The sequence below is a fragment of the Thermobia domestica genome, chromosome 7 (genome assembly GCF_964235325.1).
Source record: "Thermobia domestica chromosome 7, izTheDome1.hap1.1, whole genome shotgun sequence".
NCBI lineage: Eukaryota > Metazoa > Arthropoda > Insecta > Zygentoma > Lepismatidae > Thermobia > Thermobia domestica.
The window spans coordinates 279312655-279328811 of record NC_137460.1 but is presented as its reverse complement, the minus strand read 5'-3'; positions in this window follow the sequence as shown (position 1 = coordinate 279328811).

Sequence of the window (16157 nt, the reverse complement as noted above, 5' to 3'; positions counted from 1 at the left end):
GTGTGTAAAGGATTTGAGCTGTATACGTTTGAGTTCAACTGAATGGCAATTGAGCAGTACGAATGAATTAGGGCTATATTTAAGATGCCAAAGGCTGTATAGAGCGGCATTCTTATATGAATTTATTGTTACTACGTACGTGTATTTTGACGTGATGTCAAAGGCCATTAAAGGGCGACTCACGTTCGGAGATGGATACTCCTTATTATTTCCCGAATACCTAGTTTGTTCCTAGACGAGTAGGGAATGTCTTTTCTAAGTGTTTAATGCGTTTAGAGGTGGATTGTAAATCCCTCTTGTTATATGTGTTTGCGTTTAATGCCCGTAAAATGGAGTTGTATTTTGCGTTTGCCAATGAGATGTTTGTTGAAAATGAGATTCGGAAATGATTGTATCAGCCAAAAGTCGTATGTTCGCTAATGTTATACGAGATCCAAACACTAGTATTGATGTCTACATACTACTTGCAATTAATAAATAAATGAAGGAATAAAATAAAAGTTTACATTTGTTGTTAGCAATACTGACAATTAAAAAAAAGTGAGTTGACATGTGAATCCAAATTTATTTGAAACAATTTGATGAATCTCTTGTTTGTTGTTTGAGCAATACGATTACTGAAACTTGATAGTTTAGTTGATTTTAAATTCTTTTTTTTTTAGTATTTTGATGTTTAATAAGCTGAAATATAGTATTTTGAATGATTAGTATGTGACTTACAGTATATCTATTTTGTGAATTCTTGTTTTGAAAATTCTTTTGGAATATTAATATTTTATATGTATGAATATATATTAGTTGATATAATCATTTGATGTTATATTAGATTTTTATGTTTGATAATCGAATATTATGAAAATTTTGAATAAGAAAATTTAAGTATCAATCTTGTTGTAAGAAGGTGCATATACACACATTACACTACACAAGCTACATATTAGGAATTTCAATATTACCGTTCGTTACGTTGTGAGGCTACACTTTCGAAATCGGTATACACATTTTGCTATTGTTTAGTAGTTAAGTATTTTCTATATTAATGTTCATTTGTACATTTATTTGGATTGACATGTTTAAGTATATCATGTGTTTTGCAAAAGATGATTGAAAAGTGAATTAAGATACATTTAATTATGGTGAGAAACCAATATTGGAAAAATAAATAAATGAACAAACGGAAGGAACTATAAATTGGAAATATAAATAAATTAACAATGAACAATTTACTAATGGTGGCATAAAGGTGGCTTTGTTTAAACAAAAGGTGGCTTAATTAAAACTTAAAAGTGGCTTAATTCGGACTTAAAGGTGGCTTCATATAAATAAAAAGTGGCTTTAAAGAACATAATAGGTGGCTTGAACAAGGGTGGCTTGTTGTCATACAGGGTGAACAATCTCACAGTTAATAAGTGAAGTGCAAAATATACAGTGCAGTCCCAATATGTCAAATTTTCATAGTGAGTCCCCAACGATTTTCAATTTATATACAGAGTGTTCCATAATATAGTGATTTTCTATTAACACTTCGTGAACCAGTAAAGTTTATTGTACACAGTGTAGTCCCGATATACTGAATCTTTATGGAGAATTTCCAGTAACAGTTGATTTATATACAGGACGTCCCCAAAGTACAATGACCATTAAGTGACATTCCAGAATGGACTATTAACCCTTCAACGGCCAGGGTTCTCTTCACAAATTGAAACAATTTGCTCGGACACTGCTCGGGCCCCAATAGGTTGTCACCGCCTTACAGCTCATTTTTTGCGATTTAAAAGAAACATTGAGAAAATAGATTTATTCTGAACTTTATTAACCAACCCTCGTATAAACCCAAATGTTCTAGAAACTCTTTGTCATCGCTTTGGAATGTCTGTTCATCTGTGTTAGTAGACTTCCGTTAGATTTCGTAACCATGTATGGACATACGTTGCAGAGACAGTGATTTCCTTTGTGAACGCTCTCAGTCCCGAAAGGAACGGGAAAGTCGCAAAAACACTTTACTTCTTGTCATTGCTCAACACTGATTTGATTATTTAAAATGTCCGCACTTCTTCAGCCAAAGAGTGTGAACTTGGTAGTATACGTCATCATCGGGGCGCTCTAGCACCAAGAACTTATACACAATAGCTGACTGGACAAAGGGTCAGTTGCTCGGCGTACGATCGACGAAAGACTCGTCGACACTTACTCGCGCACGGCGCGCCTTTTTTTCTAAGAGCAGCGCTTCAGCTGCCTACAACTATAATACTACTAAAAAAAAGTTGTATACGCATAAATATTTTGTCGACGCGCTCAGTGTTAAGCCAGAATAAACGAAGTTTTCTGAATATGACAGTGATAGTTCGTATTTTCGTGCAGTAATATTCGCATGAGTGAAATTGTCCGATGCAATAGTTATATGAGTGAAGTTGTCTGATATAACATTTACATGAGTGAAATTGTCTGATGGTCGATAACTACCTTAGGAAACAGGACTCACAATCATCACATCTGTTTGGAACTCTCACCGAGGAAGCAGCGGTCAAGAGTCAACCTTAGGACTTCAACTTCAAAACTACGCATATATTCGAATACAGGACAGCGGAGGAGCGACATCGACAGGCTAGCCGAAGAAACACGTGAGTCGATTAACATTTTATGCCACCACGTCGTTCATTATTAAAATAAAGCCACCATCGTATCAATAGGATTAAATTGTTAATGGTGAATATATTGGAAATATAAAAGCATGTAATATTTGTGCTCTCATAGTAACATTATATTTCTTTTATCGAAAAGTGACTTTATCATTTGTTACATGTTTAATGTTTAATTTTCTTTATACGTGTAGCTTAACAATAATCCTTACGTTGCTTGCATTTTCATTTACCATGTTCCCAGTCATCGTAAGTGAAACTGTAGGCATGGGAAAATAATCGTTTACGTCATGGCGTAACTGGGAGACATAACTAAGGAAAAGGGGAATGTATGATAAATAAAAGTTGTTCCGAACCACGACGTAAATAACGATTACAACAGAAAAGTGTACCGGACGGACGGACCGGAAGGACGGGTATCGAAAAATCACATTTCCAGTATGTAGACGCCATGAAGTATGTAAATCCGTTGAAATCTGAATTTGATATACTATTTCACAATCACCATTTTTTCTTCTCTCTTTTGTCGCTCGAAAAAGAAAAGTTTGAGTTTACCACAAAAAGCTAGGGTGTTTACCAAAAAATGTTCAATTACAGGGCCACCGCACTAAACTTTTTCAATTCAATTTCTTAACTGTGTTAGACCGCAGTTGTTACTGAAGTGTGTATTTGGATAATACGAAAAAAATATCGTATTATTCAAATACATCGAATGTCAGATTATCGAATAAAAAACTTCGATTGAAGAAAATACACACTACAAAACTAACTCACACTTTGAGCACATTTTCATTAGACATATAATAGAGCAATTAATGCAATAATTGTTTATGAAATATGAAAAAATCAAATGAGTAATTTTCGAGAAAGTCGTTCAAAAAGAACACGTGAGAAGTAACCTATCTCTTGTGAATTGTTTCGAACAATGAGTTAAGATATACTTTTGCTTATTAATGAAATATTTATTTGCGAAATTTGAACAAAATCGCCTGTCGTTCGAGAAAATTGTTGGGAAAAACCTTGACCCCCAAAATAATCTATCCGTCGTAATTGTTTTTCATAGAAATGACTTATACTAAAATATAGGGTTATTAATGAAATATTTATTTATGAATTATCAATAAAATTGTCCACGTAAGTTTTGAGAAAATCGTGAGGGAAAAATAACTCCCCGAATAAACTATCTCTTGAGGATTCTTTCAGGGCAAGCGAGTTATTCCATATTATTAGGTTTTTAATGAAATATTTATTTCTGAGTAGGAACAAAATTGCTTGATTCATTTTAGAGAAAACCGTGGAGGAAAAACACCCCCAAGAGTAAACTACCCCTCGTATATTTTTTTCAGGACAAACGAGTTTTGCCATATTGTTCGGTTATTAACGAAATATGTATTTTTGAAATACGAATAAACTCTTTTGAGTCATTTTTGAGAAAATCACCCAGACAACACACTCCACCAAGAATAAACTACCCCTCGCATTTTTTTAGGACAAACGAGTTATTTATTTCAAAGTTATTAATGAAATATTTATTTATGAAATATGAACGAAAACACTTGAGTCCATTTTGAGAAAATCACTGAGAAAAAACTCACCCCTAAGTATAAACTACCCCTTGTAGATTTTTCTCAGATAAATGCCTTATACCACAAAATAGGGTTGCTAATTAAATATTGATTTATATAAAAAAAGAAAACAAGATCGTTAGAGCCAGTTATTAGAAAATATATTTTTTCTATTTTCATCGTACAGGAAACTATCCTTGTTTTGGGAGTAGGAGGGAAATAAAAGAAACTATAGGAAATACTATGAAAATCTTAAACTAAAATTTGGTGCAGATAAGTTTAACGGTTGGCCTCTAGGCGAGTGCGCAGAAAAGTGTAGCGAACGGATGGACGAACAGATGTACATGTATCAAAAAATAACTTTTTCGGTATTAGGGGCTATAATACGTGTAAATTCGTTGAAATCTCAAATTTGATTTTTTTTTTGATCACCATATTTTCTTCTCTCATTTGTCACTTCAAAGTAAAAGGAACTCAGAACTACAGATAAGAGACACCTACGTTTACACATAGACATTTATTAATTTAAAACTGTTTTAGTTTGTCATTTCACTTCCAATTGAAATGTTTTACCATGACTAACGGCATACCAATGACGAGACGGAAGTTTTGAGGAAGTAAATGCATTCAGAAGTCTAGACTACATTACGCCTATCAGCCTGTTTTTACTTGTTGACAGTTGTAATTTCGTCCAAACGCTACATGAAATAATTCTTGGTTGACGTCATTGTGTTACTATTTTAGTATTGTTTTCTTCAGACTTGGTTGAAGTTTTGTCTTAACGGTTATACATTTTTTCTTTCTTATTTCATCGTTACACATAAGAATAAAATGTTCTGGTGAGTGGATAAATTCGAATCTACGAACATTGAGTTTTCATTCTTCCAACATTACCAATGGACCAAGCTTTGTCTTCACGTTAACGCGCGGTTACAGGGTTTATTACGATTTAAATAAAATGGCTGGCTGTTAGAGTTTCCTGCCCAAATATTTCGATAAAAAATTTTCATTGCTTCGTAGATTCTTAGAGCAATATTTAGATACACATTTTAGGATAGTGCATTTTAGTGTATATAATAATTTCATGCCAGATAAAAGCTAGATAAGTTTTGATAAAATGTTTCATATGTAGTTCTCAATAATAGGCTTGCTGTTCGGGGTGAAGTTTCAAGGTTCAGCATTGACTAGCAGTTTTTGCTATTAATATCCCTTCTAACAATATTGGCAGTGGACAAAAGTTAGCCCGTGTTGAAGCTTTTTGCTCCTAATTTAATTATTTTACTTTATTATTTAATGAATATATTGAAAATTGTCAGCAGGCACGTATACAGTAACTTATTTCGGAAGGGGCCCGACTTCAATATTAGGATAAATTATAATAAAATTTTAAAAGATAATCCCAAAAATTAGGCTAAATTTACAGAAAAGTTGGGATTTCAGAGGGGGTCCGGACTCCCTGTACCCACCCCTAAATGCGTCCTTGTTTGTCAGTAACGTTTCCTCATTTTGAAACCCTCAAAAACTTCGGATATATAAAGGGAAAAGAGTTATTTTCGATAAAATATCACTTCAAGGAGATGCGACAGTTTTATTGCACATGGTGGTATCCAACGTTCCCAAGGGCAAGAATTCCTTCCCTTTTATTCTTTTGCTATTGTGCTCTATCGAAAGGTTAGGTTTGTAAAATATTACTCTTACAAACAAGCGTGATTGGCAGATAGGAATATTGAACAGAACTCCACAGAAATGCATGCTGAACTTACGTTTATAGCTACTCTTTGGTGATTTGGCCTCAAGGTCAATCGAGTGGTAATTCAGTTCCGTCTCTGTTCTTGATCCATGTTCGTATTACTTCGAACAGTTTTGCTAATGAAAAGCATGCTTCGTAATATAACAGACTTCTTTCGCGTAAGAAATCGAAGCTCAGTTGGTCACAGCAACTTTTGTTACCTAACCATAACGGCCTAGGGTCGTCTTCAGTAGAATAAAAAATGTTACGTGATATTCCATTCACGAAGGAGGAAAGGTTACTTTAGATATATTTCTTTTTCATTTTGTCTGCTCTGCTTGTCAGAAATTATATACTTTCTGTTGGGACGGTGCTGAAAAGAGAGGGGGGGAATAAAACTTCGTGCACCCTCATACATTTTAAATTTTGTTACATGGTTGCTCAAATTATTACTAAAGAAAGCACTTTAAACCAAGATATCTAAAGTTACATTATGTAAGGGTGGCATATTTAGGAATAATAATAATAATAATAATAATAATAATAATAATAATAATAATAATAATAATAATAATAATAAATGTCTTTGGAGAGCCGAAATTATGTGACACGAATCATTACATGTAGAGCTTTAAGATGAGTGGTCATAGCAGAGGAAAAAACAGGGTTGTTCTCAGTCTGACCAACGTAAAGATTATGTGCTGAAGTTAAGAAGCATAATAATTCTACAATAGGTTGCGTTTACGTAGAATATCAGTTACTTCAGTTCTCCTCCTTCGGGCTACTTACCTCATGTGGTAAATTCAAAACGATTTCAATTTAAGACAAATACATGTAAAACTTTTCTGTAATTAAATATATATAGGGGAAATTAAACATTTAATAGGGAAATCTGTTATCAAAATGTCCAAAAAAGTATATAGAAGACTATCAAGCGAGAAACATTGTGAAACTTTATAAAATTCTCCAAATTAGAATTAACATTTACTGGAAAACATTCGTTATGCACCAGTGAGCATGTAGTGAGTAGTGAGCACAGGGGAAATTATTACGAAACTGTTTGCAAACAAAAATTAGAGACACTAATGCAAGTGCGAGAACGGCATTTTTTTGTATCGTCATGAGTTTTACACATATGTTACAATTTGATTTTTTCCCACATAAAAAATAAATAAAATAACCACAGTAATAAAAATTACAACGGCACTTCCATGGGGTTCGAACCCAACACCTTCGGCATACAGACTAGTTGCTTTAACTAACTGAGCTACTTGTTTTCTTACGTGAACTGAACCTGTTCTACGGTAAAGACGATTTTTCATTACGATTGTGCTAAGAATTCGTCTTTTTCCATAGGTAATTTCCACTATTTGCTCTATCTATACGTTAATACTTAGCATAGATTCATATATTTGGAGTTCGCTGATAATGCATGTAATAAGACACATTAGAAATGTTTCGTGAAAAGTTTCGTTTGTAGATCTAATCCACGTCTCTCTCAATGAAATAGATGTCGTTGCTTTGTGTTGAACTGCAGAATTCCCTCGCGTTCTTGAAAATTTCCCACTTTAGCACAGTTGGTAATTCTCGAGATTTCTGTCGATTTAATGTTTTTTGCTTCTAATTTATTTATTTTAAGCTAATATCTAACACAAATATTAAAAACGGGTTTGTTATTAACCTGTCCTGCTGGAGAAACCTTCCGAAATTTCGAACATATAAAGAAAATGGAGATATTTCAAAAAACTTCAGAATAAAGAGACGCGTCATTTATTTTGCTCATGGTAGTACGTCTCTGAGGCCAAAACATTAGCAAATACAGATAATTTATCTTTAAGGGTGATATAAAAGATTATATATTTTTCTCTGTATCCATCGATGAATTATGGCAACAACCGTTGTAACTATTGAAAGAGATCAACGTGAAGCTTCCACCATAGGAAGCATATATAGCAGGCACGTATCCAGGGGGGACCTGGGGGCTCATGTCCCCTCCGAAACTGAAGCACGTTTTTAATAAACATAGTTTTACGCTTTTGAGATTATTTTGTTTCAAATTACTTCGAGTCTGTCAAAATTTTGGGCAATGTGTTTCGTCTTCTTTTAAGTCTAAGAACATACCGTGATGCCATAACCCCTTGGTGGAATAAAAAAAACACTTAAATAGGATTAAAATTTCGTTTCTGTTCTGTTTACAAATTTAAATGTAATGGAACTATACACTCAGTGTTTTCTTATTATTGTTATATGCTATAGCAGACATTTTCCTTAGTTACATATCTCTCGGAAATATTTGTTTGACTTTCTTTGTGCCACAATACAGTTCCTTCAAACTAAACTGGTTCTTATAATGAAAAGTAAGGAAAAGTTTAAGCAAGAATAGAACTCTTGCATTATATTATTATTATTATTATTATTAATATTATTATTTTGAAAACAAATTGATATTTCAAAACATTAGAATTACGTGCTTACAAGACTTACCCTTGTCAGCCCCCCCCCCCCCGCGAAAAGAAAACCTAGATAAGTGCTTAATATATAGTGATTAAATTCCCATCAAATCAAATAAGTTCTCATGTATCTGACCTTGATACATGGATACATGTATTCATACTACAGACCAGGAGAGCATAACGTGTTCTACAAGATAAAATTTTGAGATGACCAATTTCACATCACATGACAAACTCAGGATTGTGAAGACAAGGGGCGTACGCAGGGAGTGGGTCCTGGGGGTCCGGAGCCCCCAATATCCCGACATTTTTGTAAATTTAGTCTAATTTTAGGGGCAAATTTACAAAGTTTTTATAATTATTATCCGTTAATATAATTATTATATTATCCGTACGGTAATCGGGTATAGATGTACATCTGCGGACAGCCAAGTTACTGTACAATTTCCATCTCTAAATGGAACAAAATCTGTTTTTAAATACTTTAGTATTTTATTTCGTAACAGAAGAAAAGACTTGATGGGTTGAAAATATATAAATATTGGAAACAGAAGGAAGAAGTTAAAGGGTTACTTACAAAAATAAAAATAAAAATAACGTATTACGCTTATTGGTACGCGTTTTCGTGCACACAGAAATAATAATAATAATAATAATAATAATAATAAAACGTAACAGATACTCCACAAGCAATGCAGAACAAGTAATCATTTCAAGACTTCAGTGTCTTTTAAGGCAAGTTCTGCATACAGAGGCCAATTAACCAGAATAAACACCTTTGTTCAGGCTTTTGATTCAAATGAAGGGAGAAGCCGCGGGTGCTCAGAGATAGAGCGTTCACCTCTGGTGAATGGGGTCCCTGGTTCGATCCCAACTTGCGCCATATGAACTTTGTGGTGGACAAACACAGTGTGCATGTTTTTCTCGGGGTTCTTCCACTTTCTTCATTCCACCATTTCATTCATTTCTCATCATCATCGTCTCCTTTAGCCTAACCGGCATAACCGTAGGACGTAAAACTCAAAGATTTCCAAATGAAGGCACTATCGAAGAAATGTGTGCACGCTTAAAACATCTAAATAGCATCTTGTCAAAGCAGGAGGAGGTGCAAGATACTATTGAGACTAATCAAATTGAACCCGAAGCAGAAGAAAACGTCCGTGCAGTGATTGAAAACACTGTATATATTGTATTTTTCTTTAGAGACTCCAATACAAGCACTTGTTTCAAAGCATAAAAATAAATTCTACTGTTTTGCAAAATTTGATCCGCCATATTGGATCCACTATTTTGAAGATTTCAATTAGGATATCAAGTTCGTGATCAGTGAAGTCAAAAACCACAGCATGCCCATTTTTGCACACTCTGAAAGTGATTTTGAATTTTGGCCACGTTTTTAGCATTTCGTAGCACTGTGCGTCTTCGCAACACACAGGACAGCTTTTTAAAAACAGTACTGTATTGCGAAAATTAGTACGTCTGGTCACCCTATGCTAGTCAGACGATATTCGTAACAGAGAATTTGATGCAATAATTGAAAATCAAATGTATAGACAATATATTCCAATTCGAGGTATAAATCAAGCAATATCTAATAGAAAGTCCTCTGTGACATTCATATGTTAACACATTTTCATTGAATATAAATTGTTCAGTTTTCCCTCATATTAGCGGTAAAAGTGTGCTGGAACACAGGAGGACGCCGTCCCCAACCTCCAAAAAATATGTACGGCGTCCCCCAAATTCCTAAAAAATTACAATGGGCAAAGATAATCAGGGCTTGTCCATCACAAAGTTCACATGGCGATGGCTGGGATCGAACCAGGGACCCCAAGCTCAAGAGGTGGGGTCCGATAGTTATGCCTCTGGGCCTGTTCCATACATGACAAGTTAATTAAGGGACAATATTGACATATCTCAAAGCCGTACGAATAAATATAACTTCTAGGGCAACTACTAATACGGAGTTTTTTTAAACTGAAATTGGCCCACGACTCATTTTTGTTTGTGCTGTTTTGTTTATGTAATATAATGAACCTGTTTGATACTTCATTTATAATTTCATGTTCGTATCGTATATGGTTGAAAAATATATTGTCTTCAATTGGATCCCCCTCGAACGGCGGGGTGCTACCCTGGGGAGAAGTTGCCCTCCTGTCCTCCACAAGTTAAGACCCTAAAAGAATCCACTACTTATGAACATTGTTTCTAGCATTTTCATTTTATTTAGTGAAGATATATCGAACCAGAGACCTCTACCACTAAGCCACTGCGCTCCCTACAATCGTAATCGAGTTCTTGATATACATTAGGGGGTCGGTGAAAGTAAGCAGAACGGTAACAAATAGAATCGAAATTAATAAACAGGTTGGGCTAGGTAGTACCATTTCAATCACTTTCTTTGATGCCCCCCTCCAAATTTTGCATGCCGGAGACGCCAGTGCGCGGGAACATACTATAACCGCATCTTTTTCGTGCGCAGCAACAATTAACATATGTAACACAACATATAGAATTTATGACAATTTGAAATGTATATGAATAATATTATATTAACTCACCACATGTATATAGCTCTTCCACTTCTAAGGCCACGATTCTTCGTGTTGCACATGGAATACTATTAGCTGGTTAATATTTAGTTTATTCGTCGTCTTCCCCACCATGGACACTTACAAATCATGTTTTCGTGATATTTGCAACTGTACTAGCAACTTGGTACAGTTGCCAATTAATGAATATTTTTATCACAAACATTTTCCCCACTTGTAAACTCACCTTCACTTGACTATAAGAATCAACGAACTTATTCCACATTGCATCACCATATGACAAATGAAGGACGCGAACCGAACATACATGCAGCGAGACCAGACTACGATTTCTCCAATGAGGCTCTTCATCGGCAAAGGCGGCTCGGCGTCTGCCCAAGCACCTTTCCAAGGTCGGTCCGTCCGCTTTTTTCAGACCTTCTTTCGACTCCTTTACATGTCGGCACGCCGGCAGCGTTTCGGCGCCTTTCCGACAACATTTGCCGAGATCGCCCGTCCGATGTTTGCCGTCTTATTCCAAAATGTTTGTCAAGGATCCTCTGGTACTTGTAATTTAATTTTAAAAATTTACTTCTCATATACCGTTTACGTGCAGTCCCTTTACTACATTTCTTTTCATACATTTACTTTTTTTATGGTCGGCACGCCGTCAACGTTTCGACGTCTTTACACCATCATTTGTAGTGGTCGTTCCGTTCGCTGTATGCCGACTATCTGCAGACTCCGTTTTCACAATTCATATTTTATGGAATTAGTGCCCACTCAAGGGAAAAACCTTCGGACAGTTTCATTTTTTACTTCATCTTTAACATCTACGGACCAGCATTTTTCAGTGCTCGAAAAAATTATTTCTGAATATTTTCTAGTTAGTACACTGTATACTCAAAGCTGCCATATGATGGTCCCAGAGTGCACTAAATGTATTCTCGAATGAGTACTTGAGTAGCAAAACTTGTAACGATGCAATTGACATGAAACGACATACGTTTACGTAATATTAAAATGAATGTACTCAAGTGAGCACTGGGGTCCGTAGAGGCTAAAGAAGATACAGGCTTTATTCATTTTCCAAAATTCGACTCGTTGCCACTTTTACGCGATATTGAAACATTCTCCGACGTCTATTTTTAAAAGAAATTGCCGGCAGTGCCTTTTTGCAGTCGTCATCCTACTGGCTGCCGACTGTTTCGAGAAAGCTTTATACGAGGGAAATATAAGCCCTAATTCGTATTTTAAAGCTACAGATTACCTTCTAACTCTCTTTGTTTCTTTTGGTCAACGAATCTCTTTTTGCTCGTCGCGTTCGAAAATCGCGCGGAAAAACGCCGGTGTCCTCAGTAGGGACATGCAAGATTGAACTATGTTCTGTTAATTAATGTGAAATTTGGCGTAATTGTAGCAAAAGACTATGTGCTTTTCAAATCTGAAATGTTATTTTGGTAATACACCGTCTTAGGGGCGAAGCTCAGAAGATGGATCTTTATAAAAATTCAAAATTTAGTTCCCGAAATGCAAGTGAGCGTCAGATTATCCACAAATATCATATAATTAATATTTGAATGCTCCTTCCTGTGCCAGTGATTTATGTGGGGCTATAGCCCCCTTTCAGAAATAAAAGAGTCACCATAATTATCCTTAGTACGAACATACGAGAAGAATGTATTTCTTGTCAATTGATGTGAAATTTAGCGTCATTGTAACAAAAAGGATGTGCTTATCAAATCTTGAATGTTATGTCGGTAACGCACCGCCTTAGGGGGACACTGCGGGCGAAGCGTATGTTACTGGATCTTTATATAAAAAAAATAAATTTTATTTTGGAAATCCAGTGAGTGTCAAGTTAATCACAAATGATACGAAATTAACATTCTGATGCTCCTTTCATGAGCCAGTGAGTGATATTGGGCTACAGCCACCTTCTAAAATCACATTAAAATTCATGATAAATATCCTAAGCAGGGAGATGCGCAAGAAGCTATTGGTTGTCAATTAACATGAAATTTGTCGTTATGTTAGTAAATATCTGGAATGTTATTTTGGTAACAGGGGGCACACAGTACGCAGGATAAATTAGTAGAGATACCTTCGGGAATCACAGGGGGAGGGGAAATAAAAATTCCAAATTTTATTTTGGGAGTGCTCATGAGTTTCAAATTACTTGCAAGATGCGCAGAATTAATGATCCATAGTATTTTATGTACCAATGACTAATATGGGACTACAGCCCCCTTCGAAGAGCATAATAAATTCAATATGATTGTTCTTACGCAAGGATTTAGTGGCAGGAGCTAAATATTTTTTATAGTTAATAGGAAATTTGTCATTATTTTTTAAAGAAAATGTTTATTTAGAAAAGAGTCTTAGTAACAATAGGATAATACCCCTGTGTTGTTCTCCTTTCAGGGGCACGGACTCAGAATTTCTTTTGCCTAATGCGAGTGCCAATATGAAACGTTGAAAGTAGTTTTCTCTAATTCAGTGGTTCCCAAACTTTCCAATAACGGGGACCCCTTGTTCGTTCGGAAAGTGGTCTGTAGGTCCCCTTGCAACGCTATTTGGAATAGATGGAATTACCACTGAGAAGAAAAAGATCAAGAAAAATAATGCAATAATTAGTTTATTCTAAATATACATGATTGTTTCCTATTTAACGAAATTTGAATTGAAAATACAGTAATCTTCAAGACTGAAAATCAGTCTTTTCTCTTAAAGGATACCACTTCGTAAACAATGTTCTCAAATGTGCGATCACTAATGTGAAGAATGATTTTTTTTTTCATAATTGCGTTGAAATCTGGAATAGGTTTTGTCACCATCAATCTTAGGTCCGATTCCACACCTAGACGATTTCATTTCTAAGTTTTAATACTGCAAAGAGCAGAAAATTTATGCTCACTTAAGTAAGTGGTAGGGGAAGCCATCAAATGTTGTGATGCCTTTTCATACAACTCTTTATACTCACAGCGCACAAGCAACCAAAAGTTACAAAGTTCATTTTTTTAAAGTTTAGCCATGAATTCCCAAGATAGTTCCAATAGCTGTTCTTTTCTGTTCGAAACATTCATAATTTGTACGTCATGTATTTCTACTATCACCGACCCGAAGCTCATTTTGAAAATTTTAAAAAAGACATTTGGAAGAGACAGACATAATATCAAACTTTATTAACCAACCCTCGTATATAAAAGAAACAATCTCGAAGCTTTCTTCATCAGTTTTGTATTTCGTGCATCTGTGTTGGTAGGTCTCATTTTGATTCTTACGGTCATATATGGTCGAGGAACAAGGACTGTTCACGTGAGAGTTACATGCTTGGTAAATGTCTTTTGGGTCTGATTTTGGGACAATCACTTTCAACCTACACACTTTTAATACCAAAAGCTCATTGGACAATAATTCTGATCCCGACGCTAGGAGCGAAAATCGGGATTTCCCCGTTGAACATATACAAGCGTTGGTTTGCTAAATAGAACTCTCACTGTGTGTTTAGTACGCGTGCCTGTTTGTTACTTCGAAGAGCACCCACCAAGGCGTGTGGGGTGCCGTGTTCTAAAGATAATACGCGCTCTCCTTGTATGGGTTGAGCTTCGCACGTTGAATCGCCGTTGGCATATGTGAGAGTTAATTTTCAGAGTTTATCAACAGTGATATGTTACGCATCTGTACAAAAAAGGTCATTCTAACAGCGTGTCGAACTCTCATATAAAGTGACTCGTAATACGTGTTAACACTTTAACATTCGTTTGTGGCCTCAGCTCGGATGGTCGTTTTATTTCTGCCAGTAGGGAATTAGCCTACATTGAACCTTCAAGACTAATTGACGGAGCGCCGAGCTTATTTCGGCTCTAGTACAGGAACTTTTGTGGATCTTGTTTACATCTAGGGGATTTGACGCCAGGACCCGAGTTGTACACTCTAAATACAGTACCCACTATTTCAGAGGTACAAAACGGCCTTTCTGTACCCATGAATTTAGCAGGTACATGGTACCCAAGAAGTAGCAGGTACAATGTACGTCTGATTTCTTAGCTACAAATATTCTTCATAGGTACTAAAGCTCGTAATTTCATGGGTACAAAACCTAATTTCATGGGTACATGTATAGTCAGAAACAATATTAAGTATAGGTTGGAGCTATAATTTCATATACTTTCAACCTATACTTAAGTTAATATTGTTTCTGACTGTGCCTATTACATGGAGCTGCAGTGGCTCAGTGGTAGAGCGTTCACCTCTGGGGTCCCTGGTTCGACTCCAGGTCGCGCCAAGTGAACTTTGTGGTAAGCAAACACCGTGTGCGTGGGTTTCCTCGGAGTTCTACCATTTCCTCTCACTTTCTTTATTCTACAATTTCATTCATTTATCATCATTGCCGTCTTCTTTAGCCTAACCAGCATAACCGTGGAACGTAAAACTCAAAGATTTCATTTCATTTTGTACCTGTTTTATTGATAAACATAAGTTGACTCAATCAATATCTAGATTACAACCCTTAACAACATTTGCTATTATAGGTCGTAATCTAAGCATTTTCAGTCAACATTAAAAGTCGCAATCACTCTGATTAACATAAATATGCTAAAAAAGAAATGTGATGGTTCTGTATAAAACTTAGGTGGGCTAGTGAAAACTTTCGTAACGTGAGTCTGTTGCCCATTTCACAAGTAGAAATATTGGTTTAATCTATTTAAAAAAATAATGGAAACAAGGGTCATGTGATGCATCACCTTTAAGACTAGATTTCAATAGAAATTCAAAGGCAAAGTCAGATTTTCAGTATTTGTACCCTGCTACTTTTCAGAGATGACATTATTAATGATATTGAAATTAGGAACAATATGAAACTGGTTACATAAACAGTAATAATGAAAACTCATTTTTTCAATAAAGTTCTCATGATATACTATCACAAAATGAGGTGGGCTCCATTTTCCATTTAAGATTATTTTCAGACAAATTCAACAGGGCTGCCTCCAAAATGGCCTACAGAACACATTATATTGCTAGAAATTTTCCGCATCCGACTAAACCAATTTACAATTATTCCTCTTTCACTTCAGAATATACAGTAATCAGGGTGGCTCTAACTTTGACTTACTTTGTACCGTATCATATATGAATAAACCTTGTACTTTGTTCCTTATTATAAACACAAATATTTATTCGATTTGAAATGTTTGAATACATTTTATATTAATACTAAAGTACGGCCATTCGTC